Consider the following 8,378-nt stretch of genomic DNA (forward strand, 5'->3'; position numbering starts at 1 on the left):
TAAAAAGTGAAATGAAACTACTCTCAAGGGATCTACAGAGGACCGAACTAAGAATTGGAAAGTACATAATAAAATGATTATTGCATCAGCATTTGGGGTAAGATAAAATATACAGTTAATGCTAACATCTGGTTTGTTGTACAGGTCCTAATTTTATATGTACTTACAAAAACTTATGTGTATTTTTTATAAATACACAGAGGATAGAGGTTATTTACAAAACCATATAGAGAATATAACCGTAAAATATTTGTCTTGGATTTATACTTTCATGTCACAGAATGAGAATGTCTTATAAATTTTCTTTCTTAGACTGCCTTTGTCTGGTTTTCTTATAAAGATTTTCTTTGCTTCACAAAATTAATTGGAGAGATTTCCTTCTCTCTCTATTCTCAGAAAAAAATTTGTATACTATTAGGAAGTTATTGCTTTTTTGAATATTTGATAAAACACACCTGTGAACCATCTGGTTCTATTATCCTTTGAGTGACTATTTATTTACTGATGGTATTCACTCATGTTTTCTATTTCTTCTTGAATTAAAAATTTGATTTATATTTTCTTTAAAATTTGTCATTTTACTTAAATTTTCAAATACACTGTTCCAAATTTGTTTACAGTATTATATTAAGCTCTTTAAATATTTGCCTATTTATAATTTTATTTCCTTTATTATTTTCATTTATTTTTATTTTATCTTGTTATTATTTGTCTTGCCATTTTCTTAAATTTTTGCAAGAGCTCATCTGTTATTTTTCTCAAAAAAAGATGCTTTTGGTTTTATTACTCTTCTAAATTATTTCTTTGTTTTATGTTTTCTTAATTTCTGATCTCTTGCTTTTTGTTTTCTTTGCATTTATACTCTTTTTTAAATTGTATGAGTTGATCGCTTAGCTTATTTGTTTTTACTTTTTTATTTTCAGTGTAGTTTAATGTATGCAAATTTTAAGAAATAATTTAGGCAGCCACAGGATTCCAGAAGGGAATACAGATTTTGACCAGAGGATCAAACTGTATTACAAGTGTATGAAACAACCCCACTGAAGGGAAAGCTTGGGGCAGAAAAGTTGCTGACCTAAGTAACTTTGGAAATGAATGGAATTTGTAAGACGAAGAGCATAAGAAACTTACATGAGCATATGGTCCAGTTGATAAAGTTGTTTCAAATGGGAGTGAGAATTCACAGTTCTGGTATGGCTATACATGTACACTGGAATTGGACAATAGGGTAAATGTGTGACACAGAGGTGAAGCAAGTTTCTCACTGTTAGAATGGGAGCTCACTGATAAAACAAGGAGAAGAGGCTAGAATAATCCATATGGGTGATGAAATAGAGTTGGAGAATCCAGTATAAGCTCATGTTTATACTCATGTATAAACTTATGTTTAGAATAATACAGTTAAGGAGTTCCCATCGTGGCGCAGTGGTTAACGAATCTGACTAGGAACCATGAGGTTGCGGGTTCGGTCCCTGCCCTTGCTCAGTGGGTTAATGATCCGGCGTTGCCGTGAGCTGTGGTGTAGGTTGCAGATGCGGCTTGGATCCCACGTTGCTGTGGCTCTGGCGTAGGCCGGTGGCTACAGCTCCAATTCGACTCCTAGCCTGGGAACCTCCATATGCCGCGGGAGCGGCCCAAAGAAATAGCAAAAAGACAAAAAAAAAAAAAGAATAATATAGTTAAGATGGTTACGTATAAAACACTTACCAAAATGTAAATTGGTATCTCAAAAATGCAGCCAGCACATGTCTAGTATTCAAAAATATAGCTTTCCGGTGAATCCACCAAAGACTTCTAGTTGTAAATATACCCTTAAGCATTTAAATTAATGTATCTACTGTATGTGTTTGCTGCATATTTGCTAAATGAGTGAGTTTATAAACCATTCTGAAACTAAAGGTGGTGCTTTTTATTCACTCATTCATGCAACAAATAGTAAGTGCCCTTCATGCACCAAGCACCATGCTGTGTATTGGGTATATAAAAGGGAAAAACGAGACATGATTACTATCTTCCCAGAAGGTCTAGTTTAGGAATACTATACTATTCTTTCTGACAACTGAATTAAAGCAGATGCCTACTTATGTACAGCAACAACAGAGAGAAGCCCCCAAATTGTCTGAGTCCCAAATATTTTAGCTTGGTTGGTGAGGAAAGAAAAAACAAGGCATCTGATTCTTTAGAAGCAATTTCAATCATTAAGACAAAAACTTGTGTTAAGAAAACGAAAAAGAACCAACACTACGTAGCCTTGATTTTCCAAGGATCAGGAGATCATGACCCCAATTATGACATTCGCACACGTGTTAAAAGGTAGGATTTCTTCCTCCCTGCATTTCTCACTTGGGCTCAGCATACATACAGCAGAACCTGGGTCATGGGAGCAGATGGAAGCTGCAGAGAGAATGCAACCAAAGAATATTCAGGGCCAAGAGCAGTGGCATCTCAGGGCCATCTTGTTGTGAAGTGAGCAGCAGTTGGACTTTTTCAAAGCCTTCAAGAAGGAAGTAGAGCCTTCTAATGAAATCCGCATATGTTTAAAGCCATCCATATTGACTACATGTGAAACATCCATCTTCGCCAAGAAAATAAAACTTAAATTAGCACAAGCTTAAAGTCGGACAGCCTTAAGCTCCAGTGCCAGCTCCTCCACTTACTAAGAAGGTCACCTGGGACAAGTTGCTTAGTTAAGCAAACCCAGGCTCTGAAAGGTTAAGCAAACTGCCTGAATCATACAGCTGAGCCTTGTACTCAAGTCTTACTCCAACGCAGAGGCCATTTTTCATTCCCAAAGCTGTCTCCCTGAGCAGAAAGCCCAGAGGGACCAGACACTGTCACTACACATGGTCAGTTGTCTGTCCCTGAGACGGGAATGCCCACAGTGGGTGCAGAGGGTCACACTTTGCCATGCTCCCTACTGGTGTCTCAAAGTGCTCAGTTTCTCCCCTTAAAAGGACGGATCCTCTTTCATTTTGCAATATGTAATAGAACATTCAAGAAGTGGATCAATTTTATCAAAATATTCATGTAAAAAATAAGCTCAGGTTTAGTCACAAAAGCTGAAAAAATAGTTTCTGTTTTCCTTTAGACTTGGCATTATTTTAGTCTGTTGAAACCACTTGTGAAAACCTGTGAATCTCTTGGTTGACACAACAGTGTTTCAGGTACTCATCAGCAAATCTAGACTTCTCATTAGGGGGCTGATTAATAAGAGCATGTTTTAGGTAATGCATCCAAGTTCAACTATAAACTTCATATAAAAAGAATCAGGACAAGAAAAGGGTATAAGCCCTCATAAAATGAGAAAAAAAATAAGTTTCATTGAATATTCTGTTTAAGTTGAGCATACAAAAGGCACGACAATAAAGAATATTATTCTATTCCTATGGTGAGTCACAGAGTCAAGGGAACATACACTTCACAAATGGGGAAGTACTCAGGGCTTATGAAATGCTGGGCTAAATGCCATCTTGCCTTCCCAGATTTGTGACCGACATTTACATGAAATATTATTTCCCATTTAATCAGGGCTCACAAGTGTCTGCACAATCACCAGAATCAGATGCTACAGAGAAATCTGGATCAGCACACTTAACCAAATTAAAGGCTCTATGTTCCCCCTAATGTGTTGTTGTTGATTGCTTGGAAAGCCAATATTTCCAGCCCATTGACTTTAAATTCATTCCACTCCAAGGTGTTATTTTGCACGGCCAGCACTCCGGTGTTACCCCTGGCACAGCTGTTGATTTCTCTGTAATTAAAATCCTTGTGGGGAGAGCAGAAAGCTGACCATTTACATCATTTTCTCATTAGTTTGGTTTTTCATTCCTATTGGGTCATTGTTTGGGCTTGTCACAGGGAAACTTTCATTAGGGTCTTTTGGCTCCAATGTTGTTTAAACAGAGCAAAGGGAATTCAGAAACCCAAACAAATATCTTTTCATTATTTTTAACTGATAAAAGAAAGACGCTACCAAAGAAAACAACCTTTAAGGGTGTTATGTCAGTTGCGCTGAATATTTGATCTTCAAATTTAGGTAAAGACTCTAAGGTTTAAGAAAATTTTGCAAATATTAAGTCAAAATTTTAAGAAAGTTAGTTGAGTTTTCTACTGGTACAAAATCTAAGGGCCAGAAACTCAAGAATGTGGAAACTACCTCTATGTTGTTGACTTTCTTTCCTTGGTTATGACGTTAGCCTTGATTGCAGATCCAAAGATACAACTGAAAATTGCTGCTTTGAGGCCACTGAAATCCTTTTGATTTTTACTAATTTTGACCTCAGCCATCTCTTCCCAAATTCAACTTACCATATTTGAATGCCTGTTTATGTACATACGTATCTATCTGTAAAATACATGTCTATATATCCACCTTTACATTTTCGTTTCTTGTGGAAGGCCACTTCTAACTCTGGCTAGATGTGTTGTTGCTAGGTCAAACAGAAGAGAATAAAGATAGCTGCTCCCCCTCGCCCCCCACTGACTCTGTTCTGAACTGACCTTTATCACCAAACATTTAGGGAAGCTTCGTACCAGGCTTTCACACATAGTTAGATTATACCAAGAAGCCATAAATAAGCTCAAGGTTGCTGACACAATTGCAGACATCAGGATCAAAAGAGGAAATTGCATTGAAACTAAACCTGATTTCAGATAAGAAAATCTTAGCCTTTTTTTTTCTCTCTTTTTTCCTTTTTGTTGATATTAGTTTTACTAAAGTTTCCTCTTAAACTGTCTTTGCTTTCTTATAAACCAGAAAGAAGTCCCTGGAAAACATAACTATAACATGGTCTGGGAAAGCATATGCATTTTGCAACTGTAAAAATTCATGACTTCCCCTTACCTAGATTACAAAATAACTGTAAAGGATTTATCACTTGGATAAAAGGAGAAACAGTGTATTAGTAATAACCCATGCATTGAGAGCTGGCAAATCTTACCATTTAAATGTATTATCCAAACATTATACTCTTCCAAGGGCCAACTAAAAATGACTGTTTGCAAATAAAAGGTAAACGCCCCTCTCTGGGTCTGCTTAATGTCATGACTTGGGCTTCTGTGATTAGTTTCTTTAACACATGACTGTTCTAAGAAGCTTATGTAATGGTCCTGCTGTTTCAGTCCTCAGTTATTAAAAACATTCTCTAATCCTCCACATTTACAATATAGATAATGTGGGTGTTTTGAAACAAGGGCTGTAAATCTGCAATGCTATGAAGCAGATGGGCTCAAATGATGAGAAATCAACAATATACCTTGTCGACAATTAAGAAACAGAATATAAACAATCTCACCCCTCCACACCAAGTAATTTCTAGCAAGTCATAAAACCACAGAGAGAGTGAGAGACCACTATAGATAATTAATCCTGGAAGAGCTCTCTCAGCTAATCCAAACATCCTAAATTTAAATGTAAAGAGACAGACTCAGAATGATGAAGCAAGTTGCCCAGGGTCACACAGCAAGTTATGGTGGAGGCTGTTCCTTGATTACTACTCAAAGGCTTTTTTCTACAATATTTCCTTTCCTTTGTTTGGCTCCTCCGTGCACTGGCACAATTTCAAAATTAGTTAGCAAAATTTGACCTGATAGTCATAATTATTTCTCAAAAGTAGTCTTCAATAATCAAAACTCCATGGAAATATAACTTCCAGGTTTATTGGTAAAAGTAACATTCAGGAGGATAGACTTCTAGTCTCCTATGTGTTTCCAACTTGCAATAACATTGATCATTAAAAATATGTGGAGCTTTAGAAATAGCATGTACTGATTCACAGTAATAGCATTAAAACGGGAGATTGACCAGTAAATCATTTCTCCTTTTAGCTGGACTTTAAGATACACAACATCTAATCAAAGTCTATTTTCTTTTGATAAACAAGTTCTGACCCACTCCTACTTATTCAGAGTCTGGGGAGCAATAAGCATTAATAACAACTGTGTGAAACTTACAAGGTACCAGTTGTTTGCAGGCACCTGGGTGAAACTAAAAACGTTGCTTTCTAAAGCTAAAGGCAATGAGGACTGATAAATGCCAGAGCTGGTGCAGAAACAGAAATTCTACATCCTCTGTCCTTCAAAGTAGTGACAAGCCACAAGCAATACAAAAGGAGAAGGGCAGCCTCATCAGAGAGAATGCTGCTGATCAATCAGTTTGCTTGCCCGTGCAGTACTGCAGAGGATTTCCAGAGAATCCAGCTTTGTGAGGAAAAGCAGAATGAAGGCAGAGTGGGGCTTTTGAGGGCACGTCTGGGTCTCTCCTGTGATAGTCGTATTAGAGGGAGCCATAAAATGGGCTAGTGATAGTTTCTTACGCCATTGTAAACAGGAGTGAGACAGGAAGGTTTTGTTATTTGCTTTGTTTATTATTTCTATCTCTAAGACAAAGATTTGGGGATTTCGAATAGGAATAATGGGACAAAACAAAATCCTAGTGGTAAACTACTGGCATGGACTGCTTTAAAAGTATCAAAGTTTACTATACAAAAGATATCCTCTTATTTGCTTCCAAATGAAAATATAAATCTAACCTGAAAGGAGGAGTTGAGAGTGAGAAGTTTTATTGCTCTGCTCTTGAATGCCAGAGCTGGATGATTAGAAGGGAAGCATTGGGGTAACAATGCAACTTGGACTGAGAAAAAGAGAAAGGACAAGTCCCATTGAGAAAACATTTTAAAAATTCAGGAACATTAACAATCCTATGGGAATAAAAGAAAAAAAAAACATGTTATCTAACAGTCTGTGAAGATTGCATTTTTTATGTCACTGGGTGCTCTACCCCAGGGATCCATGGAAAGTTATAAACGGGCATAGACTGTTGAGAGGCCAGGATGTACCAAAACAAAGCTTAAGCTGGTGGTGCTGAACTGGGAGTCAAAGTGAGGGGCTCTGCCCAGGTGGAAACCTCACTGGCTGTGCATGAATGTCATTTCATTTTTCTGGAGATTTATCTTCTCAGCATAAAATGAGTTGGATTAGAGGTTCTCTAATATTCCTTTTAATAATAAAATTTTATGATTCATAATATAAGTAACTCTATGCACTCTTTACTTGCCTGAGATCACTAAAAAATATTTGGTGAAAATTAAAAAGTAGAACAAAAAGGAACATTTTATGTATTTGAGCAAGTTTTAAGTCAAGGAGATTTCATTATCATTTAAATTGAATAAAATTTTTAGCAAATTAGTCAGACTTTATAAAATGCATTTCAAAGAACAGTAAAAATCAGGAGTTCCCATCGTGGCACAGCAGAAACAAATCTGAGTAGGAACCATGAGGTTAAGGTTTCGATCCCTGGCCTCGCTCAGTGGGTTAAGGATCTGGTGTTGCCGTGAGCTGTGGTGTAGGTCGCAGATGCGGCTCAGATCCCACATTGTTATGGTGTGGTGTAGGCCAGCAGCTGTAGCTCTGACTTGACCCCTAGCCTGGGAACCTCCATATGCCATGGGTGTGGCCCTAAAATAGCAAATAATAATAATAATAATAGTAAAAATCAGTTATCTTTCCTAGATAATAAAAACTTTCATTATGAGCTTTATCCAAAGTTTCTTTCATGTTTCCAATTTTAAGCCATAAAAGAGATTTTGGATATTTTAATGCTGGTTTCCTCATCACATAAAACTTAAGACAATTTTACATTCAGATAGCTCTTCATTGCTATGCTATTCCAATAAAAAGGATGTAAATATTACATTTAAATATTTAAGTATTTGATACTTCCTATGACACAATTTGTCATACAATAATTTGACAGCCCTATTCTTAACAGAAAATCCACAATAGTCACACCTTATGTATTTGTACAATGATCTACCCCTCAGAGCACTCACATATTCCTTATTTCACCTAGTTGTTACCACACCTTGGTAGGTAGGTCTTTTATCCCTACATTTAGGTTGGGATACTGAAGCTCAGAGACATTAAATGACCTCCTGGCGGTCACGCAGCTGCAGTAGCAGAGCTAAGACTGTGCTGACAGCTCTGTTGTCAAATCCAGTTCTGCTTTTCTCTCAACTTAATAGAGTGCAATTGTCCTTAGAAGGTTTGTGTCTTGCTCTATCCCTAATGCCCAGAGGAGTGTCTACCTAGCAGGCACCCAACAAGATTTTGTTGAATGTACTATTGGTGATATTATTATAAAAGTAATACACATTTGCCATAGACATTTTTTAAAACAGAGGAGTTGGGGGAAAAGTACCAATATTCAACCATCTAAACATAATCACTGTTACCTTCCTGATAAATATGCTTTCATTCACTAGGCACTTTTATCCACATTTTAGTTTTATGTTGTACTTTGTGATTATGACAAGATGTATTAGACACATGTATATATAAATATAGGTACACATACATATATACATATATACATTTTTTAT

This window comes from Phacochoerus africanus, chromosome 10 (genome assembly GCF_016906955.1).
Source record: "Phacochoerus africanus isolate WHEZ1 chromosome 10, ROS_Pafr_v1, whole genome shotgun sequence".
In the NCBI taxonomy this organism is placed as follows: domain Eukaryota; kingdom Metazoa; phylum Chordata; class Mammalia; order Artiodactyla; family Suidae; genus Phacochoerus; species Phacochoerus africanus.